Here is an 18,602-nt window from a genome sequence, read left to right as displayed (position 1 = left end):
CACTAAGAGCAAGTCTAGCCTCAGATACATTGTTTCATACTGTGTTTCAGTTTCCTCATCTGTAAAAAATAGATTTTGATGACACCAACTCCACTTCAGGGTTGTTGGGGGGATAGAATGAGATAATGTTTGTAAAGCACTTTAAAAACCTTAAAGCACCATATAAATCCTAGTATTGTATAATGCTTCTCTTTCTGTATTCTACAATGCATCCAAGTTGCCTTCCTGTTGTTCCTCATACATGCAAAAACCACAACAGGAAATTAAGGTATGATGGTATCCATTAAGCAGAACCACAAGAAGAGTGCATTCTTATAGAAAACTTTCTGCTGAAGAAATAATTCCATTTTGCTTGGTTTTTTCCCCCATTGAATATCATACACAGAGAAATACGACTCCTGCTGAAAAGCTATTATGTTCATAGACTGTAATGGATTGTTATTTGGTTGTTGTATTGTGTGTTTTTCAACCAAAAAGTATTTAAACAAAAATGAAATTTACCTGTTTGGCTAGCTACACTGATCAAAGTAAGTGAATAATTACTAACAAGCCATTATATTCAACTCCATCCTATCCCTCCGAAAGAGATTCTTCAAAGAAAAAAAAAAAAAAAAGAAACTGTTCTCAAGAGCAAAAAGGGTTTTGTAGCATCAATAAATAAATTTTAAAAAGAATTAGAAATGATATATTTCATGGTATTAACATTTACTTTACAAATGTTTTATAATACAAACAATGGTACAAAATATATTATGTATTTGACATTTGTATTATATGTATTATACACAAAGTAGTACATGTATCTAACATGTAAATAAATATACATATTTTGGGAGTGTGTGCTCAAAAATCTTTCTACAGATGGGGTGACTGTTCCAAAAAATTTGGAGAACATTACTATTACTAACAAGTTGAACCGGGGATGATTTTTAGCGTGGAGGAGAGAACGTTTTGGGCAACGAAGGGGATATGATAGCTGCCTTCGGATATTGGAAGGGTTATCATGTATGAGAAGAGAGATTAGACTTGTTCTGCTTGGTCCCGAGAGTGCAGAATAAAGAGCAGTAACTGCAGAGAGGCGGATTTCAGCTCTTAACAATTAGCCCTGTTCCAAAGTGCAATGGGATGCCTGGGGAGGTTTTTCCAGCATCCCTGAACAGCTGGTGTAATGGTTCGGCCACAGGTTGGCCATTGAGGTCCCTCCTAGAGGTGGTTGCTGTTGTTTGTCCTTCGTTCTTGAAGAGAACCCTGAATGACGTCAGCGAGGTGATGATGTTCCTGGCTCGTTAATTACCGCAAAAGCAGGTGCGTGACGGCTGCAGGTGCGGTAGGCAGGTAGGAATGCAAGTCCTGCTCTGATCCCTGAAGGCGTGAGGTCATTCAACTCCTCCCCACTCTAGTCTTCTTTCGGCCCAACTAGTAGTGTACTGAAGGAAGAAGCCCCGCCCGGCCCCCCTGAACTAGGGATGCTGGGGCACAAACAGAAGGTGAGAAGCGGGTAGCAGCAATTTCTACCTAGGTTCTAAAGAGGCTCGGCCCCTTTAACAGACAGAACTAGCCTCCCACATCTTCATCGGTCTGGGTTGGGCTTGATTCGTCAGGTCTGGGGCTCTCGCCCTCCCCTCTGAGGTTGGACTCTGGTTGGTCTTCAGTCTTGGTAGTGGGGCGGGGCCTAGAGAGAGGGGCAAGGGGAGGGGGCGGGGAAATTTGAAGGAAAGGGCGGGGCTAGAAGCTTGCTAGGCCTTCAATGAGAGGATGGGCGGAGGAGGGAAAGGCGGGTCTAGCGACCTAAACAGGGAGGGGCTGGGCTGGGAATCGAGGGGCGGAGCTAGGGCTGGCCCGCGGCCGGGGGCGGGAGGCGGGGCCGCAGATTGCCTGGGGGCCGGAGCCGGAGCCCAGTCCCTGAGGCTGCAACCGCAGCACAACCACCGGAGCCCGGCGATGAGTGAAGGAGCCGCGGTGTCGAGGTGAGTGAAGTTGGCTGGCGCGCGGCGAAGACGAGAGAAAGGGCGGGCACAGGGACCCGGGGGGCGGTGGCGGGTGAGGGGGGCTGGGGATGGGACGTCCCCCTGCGCCAGCTGTGAGCAGCTGGAGCGGGAGGGAGGCCGTTCAGTAGCCCGCGCCGCCCACCCCTGCCGGGGCCCCGCACAGCTGGGCAGCCCGCGCGCCGCGGCTGCGGGGCGGGTGGGCAGGCAGGCGGGCGTGCGCACTCAGGAGCCAGGTTGGAGCCGGGCCCGGGAGCAGGTGAGCTTCCCCCGCTGGTAGGGCCCCGGGGGAGGGCAGAGGAGGAGCCGCCGCCGAGGCGGCACTCCCTCCTCCCCGGGCCGAGGCCCCGAGGGGCAGCAGGCTGAGGCCGGCCAAGTTCATGGCCCCTCTGCGCCTCAGGTGCGGGCGGGACGGCGCCGCCTGGCTCTTGGCCGTTGGCCGTTCCTGCGGCGTGGTCAGCGGGGCTGCAGCCTAGGGCTGGAGGGGGCCCTGTGCGAGCCCGCTGCCCGGACTCGTTTTGCTTCGCGTTCCCCCGCCCCCTGCAGCAGCTGCCGCCACCTCCAAGGGACCCCCCTTCTCCCTTCGGTCCGGTCGGCCGGGTCTGGCCGTGACCCCTGCTGCACGCGGGGTGCTGCTAGCTGTCCCTCCTCTGCGCTCCAGTCTGCCTGTCTGCGGGGTGGCCTGATGCTGGGTGTGGGGACACGGAAAATGAAACTACTGAAAAACACCTTGAGTTTTATGAATGGGCCTCAAGTGCCAGCTTCGGTTCGAGAGCTGGCTTAAGCTCCCAGGGAGGGACTGCAGAAAAGGTGTTACTTTTATGTCTATGTTTATCCTGTGCTTGTCCCTTTGCTCTTCTAGTGGGGGGGGGGGGAGGGAAGGGCTTGTTCATATGCCATCAAAAAGGCTATGACTAGTTGCATAAAAAATAAACAACCCCTCCCCCCAACCTGGAAAACTTAGAAATTAAGAAGTGATATCGGGACAAGGCCTTCTGCTAGTCTGTGATAGATTATTTGAGACTTACTTGTCTGCTTTTAAAAATTAAAATGCAATTTTAGTAGGACCAGCAAGATAAATGAATTCCAACTTAAACAGATGTAACAGACCTTGCTAAATATAGATTGATTATAGAATTCAATAAAGTATACAATTGTCGTTCCATATAATGTACATCTTTCTTTTGCAATTTTTTTCCTTTTTGGTATTTAGTACATAAACAGGTTGGTTACTCACATCATCCGTTGTCATGGTTACCTGCCATGGATAGTAAGGGCAAAGTCTCCTCTCTTCCTCCCCCAAAGCCTTGGGAGTACACTTATCACTAGAATCTGTACAGGCTTATGCTTTGCTAGAATATGGTTCAGATTTGTATGAAAAGTATGAGTGGATTTTTCCAAGTGGCTACAAGAATTAGAATGCACAAAGAATGAGTTTATTGTGTATTTTTAATGTATTGTGCCAGAAGGCTTTAAAGAAAAATATTTGAGGAAAAGACATTGTTAAATTAGAAAGGAAGCTTCATATGTTGGGTGAAATTAGTGTCATTGAAGGGGATAATGAATTTAAGGGGGAAAATTAGGCATTTGCGGTGATATTTTGCATATAATTTAAGCCAAAGAGAGCTCTGAAAAGGTTTGAGCTAAGCAGTTTTTGTACTTGAACAACATAGTGATTGTATACTAGGGTGCCTACTCTGTTAGAACAGCTGTTTCTACCCATCAGATGACTTTTAGCACTCAACTGCCTTTTGCTTATTTCATTGTTAATTACCCAGATTCTTCAGAAGTTAATTTCTCAAATTTGTGGAGAATGTGTGATTTACTTTTTTGTCCTATGTATATTTTTCTTATTTTTAAACATTTTTATTTAAAGTTTTGAGTTCCAAATTCCTTCCCCCCTCCCCACGATAATCAATCAGACATAGGTTATACATGTTCAACTATGTAAACATTTCCACATTAGTAATTTTTTACAAGAAGACTCAAATAAAAGATAAAATGAAAGAAAGTGAAAAATAGCATGCTTCAGTCTGTATTCAATCAACATCCGTTCTTTTTCTGGAGGTGGATAGTATTCCTCATCATTAGTCCTTTGGAATTGTTTTGGATCATCGTATTGCTGAGAATGGCTGTCATTTACAGTTCTTCTAACAGTATTTCTATGTACAACATTCTCCTGGTTCTGTTCACTTCACTATACATCAGTTCATGTAAGTCTTTCCTGAAATCTTCCTGCTTGCTATTTCTTATAGTACAGTAATATTCCATTACAATCATATGCTGCAACTTGTTTAGCCATTCCCCAGTTGATGGTGCATCCCTTTGATGTCTAATTCTTAGCAACCAACAAAAGAGCTGCTGTAAATATTTTTGTACAAATAAGTCCTTTTCCCTTTTTTTGGTTTCTTTTTCTGAAAACTTCCTGTTCATATCCTTTGACTGTTTATTAATTGGGGAATGACTTGTATTTTTATAAATTTGACTCAGTTCTCTACATATTTGAGAAATGAGAAATGAGGCCTTCAGAGATACTTGTTGTGAAATATTCTCCCCAGTTTTTTTGCTTGTACAAAAGCTTTTACATTTTATATAATGAACATTATCTGTTTTTCATTTTATAATGCTCTCTATATCTTCTTTGGTCCTAAATTTTTCCCTTATCCATAAATCTGACAGATTGTGATTACTTAAGGCTTCAAGGATAAATCATATCAAATTATAAGTGGAAGGGCTTAGTGAGGGTGAGGATCACCAGTATCATAAATTCATACATTTAGAGCTAGAAAGAGACTTTACAGAAGGAACATATCTTAGGAGCTATGTATTCCAAACTTCTATTTTATCACGATAATAACTAAGATTTATATAGATTTTTTATATAAGATTTTATATAGGTTTTCAGAGTGCTATGTATGTGTATGTGTGTGTGTATATATATATATGTATACATATATACATACACATGTACATACATAATCTAATTTGATCCTCACAATCCAGGGAGGTAGGTGCTATTATTATGCCCATTTTACAGATGAGGAAACTGAGGCTGAGAGATTAAATGACTTGCCCAGAGTGACATTAGCTAGTAAGTGCCTGAGGCCAAATTTGTACTCTGTATTTTTGGGTCTATCCACTGGACTTCTGAGGAAGCAGAGGCCCTTCATGGGAGGTGAAATGACATATGCAAAGTCACATAGAGAATCTAGTAACCTACAGGTCTTCTTGGCATCTAGTCCAGTGTTTTTTCCACTGTTCCATGCTTTCTTTTCTTCACCATGTTGACCCTTAGGAAGCTAAATTTAGCAGCATATTTATCTCCAGGAGAAGGTGATTCCCTTCTGAGTGGAGATTAACAAACTGATGCAAATTAAGTCATGATAATAGTATGTTTCAGAGAAAGATTTAATTAAGTAGTGAGTAGCTTGAATGGGGGAGTAGCTTAATCTTATTTAAAGCCATGGTCTGTCTTGGAGGTGTGGGAAGGGTAGTACTCTGAATAGAAGACACATCGGGATGGCATCCTTGGGAAAGAAAGGGAGTTATACCTTCTATATACTCTGTTTGCCTTTATGCTCTTAATTGAACATTAATGCTGGTAAATACAATAGTACAGAATGCTCCACTTTCAGAAAGAAAGGTAAGTCCACTGGCTACAGTGGATTGTTTTACGTTGAAAAGGAAGTACCATGGAAAAGAAGGAAGTGAAGAAAAACACAGATTGAAAGTTGATATTTGTGTCTGCTTCAGTTTGGATAAGGATATCTGCCTAACTTTCCCTCAGAATAGGAGGTTCCTATCACATGAAGGTTGTCTGAAGTTCAGATGGAGACTCCTTAATATCACCAACTTCTTGGGAGAGGTAGACAGAAAACATTCCCAGTCCATTCACTTTAAGGAAATAGATTCTAACAGCAACAACAATAATGATAACAATAACACTAGGTAGCAGTCCTGTAGCACTTTAAGGTTTGCAGAGTGATTTTACAAATGTTATCTCATTTGATCCTCAGGAAAACCCTGGAAGGTAGGGGCTGAAATGGTCACCACTTTACAGATGAGGAAACTGAGGCAGATAGCAGTTAAGTGACTTGCCCCTGGTCTAGTAAGGGTCTTAGGCTAAATTTTAATTCAGGTCTTCTTGATTCCAGGTTCAGTGCCCTTTCTACTTTACCATTTAGCTGCCCAAGAAAGAAGCTGAAAGTCAAACCTTTCCTCCTGCAGAAGATCCCTTTGGGCTCTATCTCACAAACCTGTTTTCAGATCCCATTCCAATTACTGAATATAAAAGTCAGTAGCCCCCTCATTATACCAATATGTAGCTAGCTTTTGAGCTGGATTCCAGTGTGAGTTTCTGGGAAATATCCTGGACAGCCAGCTAGAAACCATGGGCGGTTCAGGAGATTTTTTTGTTTTTGTTTTTCCCAAGAGCAAAGCAGTGGCCCAGCTTGAACAGGTGACTTTAGGACTGCTGTATGCATGTTGAGGCGCTGTAGCCCCAGGAGCTGGTTATGGGAACCCCTGGTACTGCACTTATCTCTCTTTTGAAAAGTTAGAATGGGAAGGTAGTTGTTGGCTAGGTACCAGATGGAAGTATGGTCTCCCCTTTTTTCTGCCTCATAGGGCACAAATTGATTCCCAAGTTTATTCTGTTTGGTAATGTTACTTTCCTAATTTTTGTTTAAGTAGTTTGAATTTCTTCCGATGGCTAGATAAGTCTGATTGATCTAAATGTTGTCCTATGTTACTTTATTTCCAAGTAGGAGGGCTCCAGCAGGGAGGGATCAGTATTTGGATATTGCTATATAGAGATATAGAAAGGACCAGGATTCAAACCCTGGTCCCAAAGTCCTAAGCTTTCTCAGGCAACTGGAGACACAGTGGATAGATTGTTAGGCCTAGAATCAGGAAGACTTGAGTTCATATGTGGCCCCAGATTATCATCTGCCTCAGTTTCCTCAACTGCAAAATGGGTATAATGGTAGCACTTACCATGCAGGGCTGTTGTGAGGATCAAATGAGATAATATTTGTAAAAAGCACTTAGCACAGTGCCTTGGTAGGTGCTATATTAATACTTCTTCCCATCTCCTTTTTCCTGGTTAGGGGCTTGGAATTAAAGATGAGAAGGAATCATAAGGTTTGGATTAGTAATAATTTTTTAGGCTGGATCTGGGTACTCCTTTTGCCCTAGTTTAAAAAGGAGTCAGAGAGCCATCTTTCCTGCCCAGCCTTTGCTCTCCCCTACCTCCTTTACCCAGAGATAACTCTTTGCAGGGGTGGAGTTGAGGGCAGTGACTAGAGTAGGGACTACTTAATGGGAAGAGAGATGGTACCAATAGACCTGGCTGACAGCGCTCACATTTCGAAGATGGGGTTGGAGGGGAACTTGAGTACATTTTTCCTTTTGGGTTTATCATCTGCCTGAAGCCATAGAGAGCCATCTCGAGCTTCTTGTTCTTTACCTTTTCCTTTTTCCTGGCCGATGAGGACCCTCTTTCATTTTCTTGTTCATTTCACCCTCTTCAGTACTCACTTATTATTGCTGGCTTTTCTCTTGAGTATCTCTGTGTGAATTATTGAGGGTCCAAGGAATTTCTGTTCCGTACTTTTTAGAACAGTGCAATGGTTAAAAGGCAAAAGAATCATAATTTTGGAGCTGGGAGGAAACTGAGAGGTTATTTAGCCAACCTTCCGTGTTTTAAAATTGCTATGTTACAACCTTCAGTTTATACATCTGACTGTAAATTGGGATATTTAGTGAATGTGTGAAACAACTGAAACAGCTGTAGAATTAGTTCCTTTAAAATGGGTTAAATTACCAAAATTTTCTGGTAGAATAGGAAAGTTTTCCAATTCTAGCTCTTATTTCAGTTTGAAAATGCTTTGATTCTGGGACAGCACTCTCCCTCTCCCTCTCCATCTGCCCCCATTTCCCCCCTCCCCTCCACTACACCTACAAGTAACTAGCTTTAGCTTCAGGAACTGAGGAACAGTTGATATATAAAAAGGACTGGCCAAGAAAATGAATACTCTCACTAGTACTTGAAAGGGACTTTAGAAGTTGTCTTGCTTCAGTGTTTCAACTCTGTTAGCCTCAAATAATAAGCTAAATTTAAATAATAATACTTCCACTGAGACTTATTCTAATGCCTCACTTTAGCCCCCTGGTAGCTTTGAGTTCTCAAAAGCTATGCTATCATTCTGTAAGGGGCAGCTAGGTGTCCCAGTGGATAGAGCACTGGGCCTGGTGTCAGAAAGAAAGACCTGAGCTCAAATCTGGCCTCTGACACTTACTGGCTATGTGATTCTGGGCAAATCAGTCCTGTTTGCCTTAGTTTCCTCATCTGTAAAATGAGCTACAGAAGGAAATGGCAAACACTCCAGCTTCTTTGCCAAAGAAACTACAAATGGGGTTGTAAAGAATCGAATACAACTGAACACCACCACCAAATCATTCTGGAAAGGCTTTGAGTACAGCTACAGCAACAGACTGAGTTTTTTTGGGTTTTTTTTTTTTGAGGACCAGTCTAGCTAACAATGGAGAGGAACATCACCAGTAGATTGGTCAGTTAGAGATTGGAGAGGGGGTGTGTCACTATGGCAGCACATGAACACAATATGTAAAGTAGCCCCCAGTCCTGGCTGCTTCTGTACTAATGGTGGCAGAGAGGGGAAAAGGGGACAGAGGGTGATAGAATCATACTGTCTTTATACTATCTATGAACTTTAATTTGATTGCTGATATTCTCTTAATGGAATAGTCTGGTACAGCATTAGGTGCAGACCACCATCTGCACCTAATGCTGGACGAGCTGAATTGTAGTAGTCCTGACATTCTTGCTATGTCAGAAACCAGAAGCAAGATGGACATTGCAGCTCACAAAGGAGTTGGAAGAGTTTTTGTCATACCCCAATGGCAACAGGGAACATTAATTCATGGGATATGTGGCCAAAACCTACTGCAGTAATAATGACAAATATTTGTAAAATGACCCCTGTGAAAATAATTGTAGCTTATACATATATGTTGGTTGCTTAGGATAAAGTAGAGAAATTTAAGAACTTGATAAAACCCTCCAAATTAAGTCTACATATATTCTGATACATGGTGACTTCAGTGTAAAGTTTGAAAGAGATGAGGATGGGGAGAAATGTATAAGAAAATGTGGTTCAGGAGGAAAGACAGGCCATATCATATCTTTATGAGATAATAATTGGTACTATTGGACATGGTAAGTTCCTAATAACATTACAAAAAATGAAACAGATTATATTGTAGTAGATAGGAAAAAGCTTACTATTGATTTTGGTGTTATTCCTGAATCAGCTGTCCATATAATCAGACCATTGACTTGTTAGAACTAAAATTAGAGTTAGTAAAAAGCAAGAATAATAATAATGAGGAAAAGATACGGTGCATAATTGAATTCAGTTTTGAACCATTTTAAACAAGTACTGGATCAAAAATGGGAAATAGACAACAGAAATGACATTGATACCAATTATAATAATTTTATACAGAAACTTAAATGTCACATCAAGAAGACCAAAAAACTGGAGAGTATATTAATCAACAGAGATCTGACTTAACTTGTTAAACAGGGAGTGAAGAAGCCTAAGTCATTTCCAATTTAGAATATAAACTTGTTTGGAAGTCTTACAGTGAAGGATGTCTAGACAACTGTGAACAGTATTCATCTCATAAAGCAGAGACAAGCACTTTAAAACCAGTTTAAAAGAGCTTAGCAAGGCATTCCACTATGCAATGTCATCTCAAGGGTATTTAAGGACAAAAATGGAAGGAAGACAGCAAATAGAAGAAAAAATGGAAAAGATTTGTAAAAATTATTTAACAAGATTCCCTCCCCCAGTTAAGGACAGCGGAATTAGCATACTTGGACCCTAACGTCACAGTACTAGATAAGCTTATGAGAAATGAGAAATGCCACTATAGGGAGCAAAGATCAGAAAAGCAGCTTGATTGGACAAAGTATGTAGAGGAGCCCTATACTAGAATGACACAATTTGAGGGCGTGAAGGACTCAGTATACAAAGTATTTGAAGGAGGGGAAGATACCAAAGGCATGGGGGAAAAAGATCTTAGACCTTATTACTGCCCAAAAAGCGAAACTGAGAGAATTTCAGTAACTACTGACTTGTATGCTTACTTCCCCATTTACATGAGACTTTGAGAATCATCTCTGCACAAACAGTTGGCCTTCATATTGAGGGTAACACTAGAAAAAAAAGCAGCCTGGACAATTAATTTGGGCTAGACTTGAACAAGAAAAGGAAGGCAGGCCAAATTGCCTTAGTGAAATTGCAGAGCTCCTTTAATTGACGCCAAACTTCCCAAGAAGCAAAGCTTCATGTTTTTAATACTACCATACTGTATATCTTGCTGGTATTGTATGGTATTGAGACGTGAAATAAATAATCTCCGAAGAATTAAAAATGAGTATCATAGGGTGATAGAGAGGCACATGGTGGGTGTGAGCAGGTTACAACATTTAACCAATCAGGAACGTGAAAGAAGAACAGGACTAAAAGGTATCGAGGAATTATGACAAGAAGTGGTAAGGTTGTCGCAGGATTACAGGTGGGCATCCAGAGTGCTATACTGGTAACCTTGTAAGTTCAGGAGAAACTGATGAAGGCCCCCAGGATGTTTTCTATGTCAAATTTAGGGACTAGAGTTGAAGGAGATAGGGCAGGTATGGATAAATTGTGATAATCTTTGTTGGAGGGAGCTTCTAGATTGATTAGATCACAGATTCATTTGAGAATAATAACTGACATTTATATGGTGCTTTAAATTTTGCAGCACACTTTACATTTGAATTTCACTACAACTCTATGGGGAGTTGGTACTGTGGGTATTGTCATCCCATTTTACAGATGAGGAAACTGGGGCTTAGAGTGGTGGTTAATGACTCCCTCAGTGCCCCGTAAAGGTCACAGGTAGAATTTGTAGGTCTTTCTAACTCCCATTCCAAAACTCTCTTCACTATACCATCTCATGTTATAAAAAGAAGCTAAATGGCCATTATCATTTCACAGTTAAATGTGAAATTTGAGACTGTTCAAGGTTGTATTATGAATGTGTGTAAAATACCTCGGCATTTTTGTGAATGAATTTGCAAAACCCTAGAGAATGTGTAAATCAATACATTTCATTGAATTGTTATATTATGCATTTTCACTTACTTGCTTTGCTTCTATTAATACTGCGAAGTATCTCCTTATTTAGCACATAGCTTTTCTGATTATTTTAATTTTTTTTATTATAAATCTAATAAATAAGTATCAATGAAAACAGCCCAACACACATACCAAATAAAGAACAAAATCTTGCCACACACACCTAGGCTTTAACTAGGGGGAACCAAATACATTAACAAGCAGCTTCTTGTTCTGAAATCCTACCACCTTTGAACCCATTTTCCTTTAAAAGCAGCGCGTGCGCGCGCACACACACACACACACACACAGAGTTGTAGTCAGTATGGATATCATTCTAGTTCTCTAGTTTTTCTCTCCATCACCTCCTAGAAATGTCTTTCCATATTTTCTTGTATACTTCACATGTTTCCTTTTAGGGCACTATAGTATTTTATTATATCAATCTGTCATAATTTATTTAGCCATTCTCCAACTGTTGGACATATAAATTGTTTCCTTTTTTTTTGCTATTACAAATGGAACTATGAATATTTTTGTATATATGGCTCTTTTTTTTGTGCAATGCTTTTTGAATAGAATCCTAGGAATGGAATGATTCAATTCAATAAAGCACTTATTAAGCATCTCTTACATGCTCAGAAGAAGATAGCTAGGTGGCGAAATGGATAGAGTGCTGGGTTTGGAGTCAGGAAATTGTTGTTCAGCTGTTTTCACTTGTGTCTGACTCTTTTTGTGACCCCATTTGGGGTTTTTCTCTGCAAAGATACTGGAGTGGTTTTCCTTTTCCTTCTCCAGCTCATTTTACAGATGAGGAAACTTGAGGCACACAGGGTTAAGTGACTTGCCCAGGGTCACATAGCTAGTAAGTGTATGAGGCTAAATTTGAATGCAGGTCTTAATGGAAGGTACCCTTTCCTGGTGGGTCACTGAGGTTTAACAGCATATAAAACAATAGATCATGGTTTAGTGGTGAGAGTGCTGGAGGAACAGAAGTCAGGAAGACCTGAGTTCCTCAAAAACTTAGTCAGTCAGCATGGTGATGAGATTTCAGGTGATCAGATTATCCTGGGTGAGGTATGATGTGCCCTAGAGTGAAACCAAGAAGAGCTGTTGATAGAAAATGGACTTACCTGGAAAGTTCTGATCTGAGTCCTCTATTTAAAGGAAGGCTTTGTGAGGAATTTATTGTTCTACCCTCATTCTTGTTGCCATACTTTCTCCAAAATATTTATACTAGTGGCAGTCTTACTAGTGATGGGTTAGTAGGCCTCTTTTCTCATAGCCCTGCCAACAGTGGATCTCCCATTTTTTATATTTTTTACCATTCTGAGGTCATCTTCAGGCAATTACCATTTTCGTTTATCTGATTATTAGGCATCTTTTTATGTAGCTTTTTAACAGTTTCTTTGTGCCCTTTGACCATTGATCCATTGAAGTGTGTGTTAGAGTTTATTGTGGTGTTGCTTTAAATCCTTTTTTTTTTTTTTTTTACCTCTATAGCCATCCAGTTTACCAGCAGTATTTGTTGAATGGTAATTCCATTCTTGGGGCAGCTGTGCCTGGAATCAGGAAGACTCATCTTCCTGAGTTCAAATCTGACCTCAGACCCTAATTAGCTGCGTGATTCAGCGAGACCTCATCTGTAAAATGAGCTGGAGAAGGAAATGGCAGAGTACTCTGGTATCTTTGCCAACAAAACCCCGAACGGAGTCATGTAGAGTCAGACACGACTGAAACAACTGAACGACAGGTTTCAAGGACTCAGCTCCTAATACGTATCCCCTAGTCCAGCAAGTAGCGTGGTCCCAAGCGTCCTCTGGTTATGTTTCCCAGTCAGTTGTTCTGGGGCTGTCCCTGGTTTTCCACTACTTTCTGCTGCTCCCCTGTAGCACTCCTCTGCTCGGTTTAACCTGTCTATATCACCTTAGTCCGTAGTTGTTTTCTCACTGTTTCCCCCATCACACGGAGAGCTCCTTAAAAGCAAAGGCTGTTCTTTGTTTCTCTTTTATCCTCAGCGCTTAATGAGCGCTTATTGACTGACTGACTGGGGCTGGCTGATGTTCTGTGTGCTGGAAGCAGCCCTAGGAAAATTGTTCAACATTAATTAGTACCTACTATGTGCCAGGCAGTGTTAGGAAAGGGTTCGAGATCGTGGGACTGGGGAAGTTCTGCCTATGACACAAACTGGCTTCATGGTCCTGTGTAATTTGGTTCAATTTCTCAGCGTCCCAGACAATTCTACGTGGAACAGTTGCTGATAGTTCCCTGTATTAATGCAGTCGCAGGTCCGAACCAAAACAAACGTGCAAAGGCACCGTGCTAAGGACTGAGGAGGACACAGACACTATCCTCAAGAGACTTAGATTCGGCAGGAGGGATAAGCATATACGTATCTAGAAATATACAGTCGTCCCTCAGCATTCCTGGGGTTTAAGGGTGTAGGACCCCCATGAATGTAAAAATCATGAATAACACGAGGCCCCATCCCAAACCTTTATGTTTAATAATTTTGATCATATTTAACATACAAAACAACACACTGCACCTTCAAAGTTGCAGTTTCGTGAAAGAGATTAGTATCTTGCACACCATGCGGAGACTTTGCAGCAGCTGGTGAAGCTGCAGCAACTGCTTCATGGATTTCCTTCTGCAAAAAGCGCAAGGTACGATGATCACCATGGGAAAAAAATCACATGACTGAGTCTGGATGGTAGAGACACAAAGAGGAGGCATTCCCAAAGAGTGCTTATCCCACAGTTCTTTAGTACAATAAAACTTTTAATAAAATTTAACTGTTCATAATAAATTTGTATGGTAGTAAATGATAACATACATTAACAGTATACAGTATTTACGCATTTATGACTTACTAAATTTTTTTAAGTTTTCTTTACATACATGTGTTGTCTGCAGTTTTCCACCTTAAGCTGCAAATCTCCAAAATTTCCTATATAATTATCAATGGCTAAACCATAAATAACCCCAACCTCTAATAGGAAGCCCTCGAATGTCGAGGGATAACTTTATAAAATTGTTTGCGGAGGCAGAGACAATTGGGAGAGGACTGTATCAGGAAAGGTAGCATGGAGGGGGTAGCACCTGAGCTGCATCTTGAAGTAAGCTAGGGCTTCTAAGAGGTGGAGGTGTGGAAGAGGCACATTCCAAACTTGGCCAGCTGTGAAAAGGTTTAGCAATAATAATAACAGTAGTGAATATTTACATAGTACCTACTATGTGCTAGGCACTGTGCTAAGTGCTTTACAGTTATCTCATATAATATTCACATACCTGGGGTGGTAGGTACTATTGTCCTCATTTTATAGGTGAAGAAACTAAGGTAAACAACAGTTAAGTGACTTGTCCAGTGTCAAACAGCTAGTCAGTCTCTGAGGCCAATTTTGAACTCATCTCTTCCTGACTCCAGGCCCAGTGCCCTATCCACTGTGCCACCTAGTAGGAGATGGAAAGTTGAATTTGGAGAACAGCCAATAAGCCAAGACTTTGGCTTAGTATGATCAGCAGAATTCTACTGATGGATTTTAGCCCTTAAAGGGGGGAAACCCCACTTCCCAAACCCTCAATCTCTACATCGCATCCATGGTTGCAGGCTATAGAACCTGGATTGATCTTGTATTATGTCTAGGCACATTTGCTCAGGGGAATTAACCAGGGACATTTGTTCTGGATGGATCAGCATTACACTAAGAATATCTTAGCTACCACCTAGAGAAGTTGTCTATATGAGTTATTCTAATAGTTGATGAAAGCCGAGAGAGAATTCTCCTAAGCTGTAAGACTGTAAAGGACTTTAGATTAAAACTCATACTTTGAAGTGCTCTTGTAAATCATCTTAGACTCTTAACTGAGAACCATATTATACTGAGTTCTAGTGCCCACTTACCATTCGGAATGGGTATACACTTGCCTATTTTTCTCTTTTATTAGAAATCCTTTCTGGTGCCTAATGGAGTTTGAGGCAATAACCCTAAAGTTTATTTGTATATTTTGTACTTGAAATGGAATATTTTAAGTCCTTGTGCTCAAAGTTATAACTTTATTATTATGGTAAAGGCTGTATTAAGAGTAGTAGCGTGACACGGGATGAATGACGGTTCCCTTTTTTTAATCAAAGATTTTTAACCATTCCATGTATAAAGTAATTATGAAACCAAACTCAACACTTGAAAGAAAATGCAGATTATTCATATGTTGAGTGTAATTTACTTAGTTGAATTTAAGTAAGAAGGCAGAAGAACAAAGTGTCTTCCCTTTGGGATGCCTTCCTCGTTATTATTCTCAAAGGGTATCTATCAGACTCTACAAGGAAAATCCTGCAGAACCAACTTTACCTGCTAGGACCATTTTAATAATAATAATAGCTAACATTTCTATGGCACTTACTATACACAAGCGCCTTACAAATGTTATCTCATTTGATCTTCACAAGAACCCTGGGAGGTAGATGCTATTATTAGCCCCATTTTATATATGAGTAAACTGATGTAGATCGCTCAAGGTCACAGAGACAGCATGTGTCAGAAGTGGCATTTGAACCCAGGTCCTTTGATCCCGAGGCTGATTCCATCCACTATGTCACATAGCTTCCATATTACTTAGAATACACAGAATTTCACTTTTGGAAGGGACCTCAGCAATCCATTCGGCCAAAGCTTTCAAACTCAAGTAGAAACAGGGACCATTAAATTATACATAAAGATCCCTGGGGCCATATATTGACTTAGAAAACCACACATTAAAAATATGCTGTGTTGTATTTTTATTTATTTTGTTGAATATCTCCCAGTTATACCTCTGACTTATACCTGAGGAAGAATTTCTTCCCTGGCAAGTATTCCCCCAACTCTGAAGACTTTCAGATGGAAAACCCATTATCTCTCATGACAACTTTGTTAGGAAGTGTTTCCTAGCAAAAAATCTGCCTCACTGTAACTTCGCTCATTGTTCACATTGAAGCCAAAGCAAAACAAGTCCAATCCCTAATCCACATGACAACCTTTCATGCTCCACCTAAATCTGTTCTTCAGATTTCCTTCATCCAGCTTTGTCTTGACATGATTTTGAGTCCTCTCACCGCCTGGGTCCACACCTCCTCTGCAAAAGCAGATTGTTAGATTTCTTTTTTTTTTTAAATTTAAATTACAATTTTTTTGTTATATTTCTCAAGTGGGAGTTTGGATGAAATGAGCTGGAAAAGACATTAGCACTCTCCGTCTATGAGCCTGTGGTTCCAAGAATGGGACATGGTGATCCAGCTGATGTCTGACCAGAGCCAGTGTGCAGCAGATCTATCATTTCACTTATTTTTACACTCTACTTCGGTGTATTTGGGCTAAGATCAAATTAGCTGTTGTGGCTACCATGTCTCATAGCTAACTCATATTGATCTTGTTCAACTCCTGGATTTTCCCAGCCTGTTTTAAGTTTGGTTCAGGACTTTGTTATAGGAGACAAAGTTTGAGCCTGTTTTCAGACTGGGAAGGTAATACAAGTAGTCTCCATTGAGATGTAAGGGCCTTTAGGGAATAGACTTTTGTTTTTGCCTGTGTCCCTGGTGTCTAGCATAGTGCCTCCTCAAATTTAGTACCTAATAAATCTTGAATTGAGTTGTTAGAGCAAGTTTCCAATTCTACGTGTGCCCTTAGCTTTTAATATCCTGCTGAAAATTTTGAGAGACTTTCACAGAGGAATAACCCTACCTTATAGGGGAAAATAATCTGGTAGGATAAGTGATTTAATTCAGACCTTTGGTGATTCATAGACAAGCCAGTGGGACGTTTTATGAACCCAGATAGATTTTGTAGTTAAAACTGATTTTGTACAGTGTTTGTTGAAGGTGAGTAAGTCTGGACAATGTCTCTGTTATAGTTCCTTGATTTTTCACATAGAATACTGTTGGTGGATTTGTCAGTGTTTAAAATTTTATCACCAGACAGTGAAATCTCATACAGAGCTGTTGCGGGGAAAAGCACTTGGATTAAAAGTATTCTGGATTATTACAGGCCTGGTGTTGGGAGTTAGAACCTTGAATCTGAGTTTTTTATATTCTTCGTTAAGCCAGTTGTCATGTATGGTACTTATGCAAAGTGACCTTTACCCTATAAAATCATTATACTCTTAAAGTTATAGTCTGTTCTGTCAGTCTGTTAAATTTATTGGGCACCTATTATGCAGAACTCAGTATAGGAGGGATAAATGAGATTGTGCCATAGAATCTGCCATCCTTGAGGAACATGAACATATCTTCTCTGCACTCTCCTCAAAGTGTCAATAGCAGTTGACATTTGTATAGTGCTTTACATACATTATCTCATCTGATCCTCCCAGCCTCATGAAGTAGATACTGTAGAGGTTAAGTGACTTTTCCAATGCCATACAGTTCGTGTCAGAGGTGGCATATGAACCTAGCTGTAGTGACCTGGGCTCCCGTACCCCTCTACCCACCATGCTACTCTGCCTCTGCAGATAATTTAACAACACCAAATAAGAGAATATACTTAGACTACAAATGACTCAGGCATAGGAGAAACTGAAAACATCTTAGAAGAGGGGAAGGGAAAGTCAGTTCAATTAGAGGAGAGAGTAGCCAGAGAGGATCTTGGAGATGGTTAAGTTGAATGGGATTTTCAAAATGCTAAGGCCTATGAATTGATAGAGGGTGGCATTCCTAGAGGAAAGAATGAATGTGCAGAGTCAGGGAGGTAGAAGTAAAGAGTTTGTACATACAGTTATCCCTTCCACATCTCCACTTTCCCCATCACAGTGTTGATATATTTTGGGTTGGCATAAGAAATTAAATGGGAATTTTTGGGGATTTTTGTGGAAGCTGCAGAAGATAGTGAAAGCCAGAAGATGACACAGAAAGAGTTTAGAAACTCAGAAATGCATAAAATACATGTATGGTATTGCATAATATTAACGTATTTTATCTTTTAGTACTGCAAACACCTCATAAAAGAAAAAGAAAAAAATCAGACTTCTAATTTGATATGAAAGGAGGGCCAAAAAATTTTACACAAATTTTCCAGATTGCAGAGATGCCACTCCCCTAACCCCCTCGATGCAGAAGGGATAACTGCAATAGCTTGGCTGGAGTAGAAGGGTTGTGGGAAATGAAGTTGAAGTGAAGAGAGCCTTGAAAGCTAAACTGGAGCATTTAGGTTGGCCACTAAACTACAGCTAATTAGAGAGCAGAATATCATGAGATATTGCTTATATAATAATAATACATATTACTCTCTAGGAGCTCAGCAATTAGAGATGGGTGAGGCTACAATTTTTTTTTAACTTTGTATTTTCAAAAAATTCCCTTATTTTAATTAGCATCTCTTGTTTTAACATTGCATTCATTTCAGAATATATTTCTCTCCATCATCTAACCTGCAAGGTATCCTTTGTAACAAAGATTGAA

The 18,602-nt window shown here is 40.6% G+C and overlaps 1 protein-coding gene across 3 annotated transcripts in view; it reads left to right on the top strand.

Moving 5' to 3' along the window:
- Window positions 1–1,776: 1,776 nt before the first annotated feature.
- TEX2 (testis expressed 2) overlaps window positions 1,777–18,602 on the top strand; it is a 149,656-nt gene continuing 132,830 nt past the window's right edge. Inside the window, exon 1 of one of the 3 annotated variants that reach the window (XM_036757227.1) lies at window positions 1,777–1,967. The gene's annotated coding sequence lies outside the window, so the exon portion shown is untranslated. Of the gene's footprint in view, window positions 1,968–2,086; window positions 2,245–18,602 lie in introns of those variants that run through there. The other 2 variants (XM_036757229.1, XM_036757228.1) reach the window with 2 other exon arrangements.

Source organism: Trichosurus vulpecula, chromosome 4, assembly GCF_011100635.1.
Source record: "Trichosurus vulpecula isolate mTriVul1 chromosome 4, mTriVul1.pri, whole genome shotgun sequence".
Lineage (NCBI taxonomy): Eukaryota > Metazoa > Chordata > Mammalia > Diprotodontia > Phalangeridae > Trichosurus > Trichosurus vulpecula.
The sequence above is the reverse complement of the archived record's forward strand: the minus strand, read 5'-3'. Positions and strand labels throughout refer to the sequence as shown.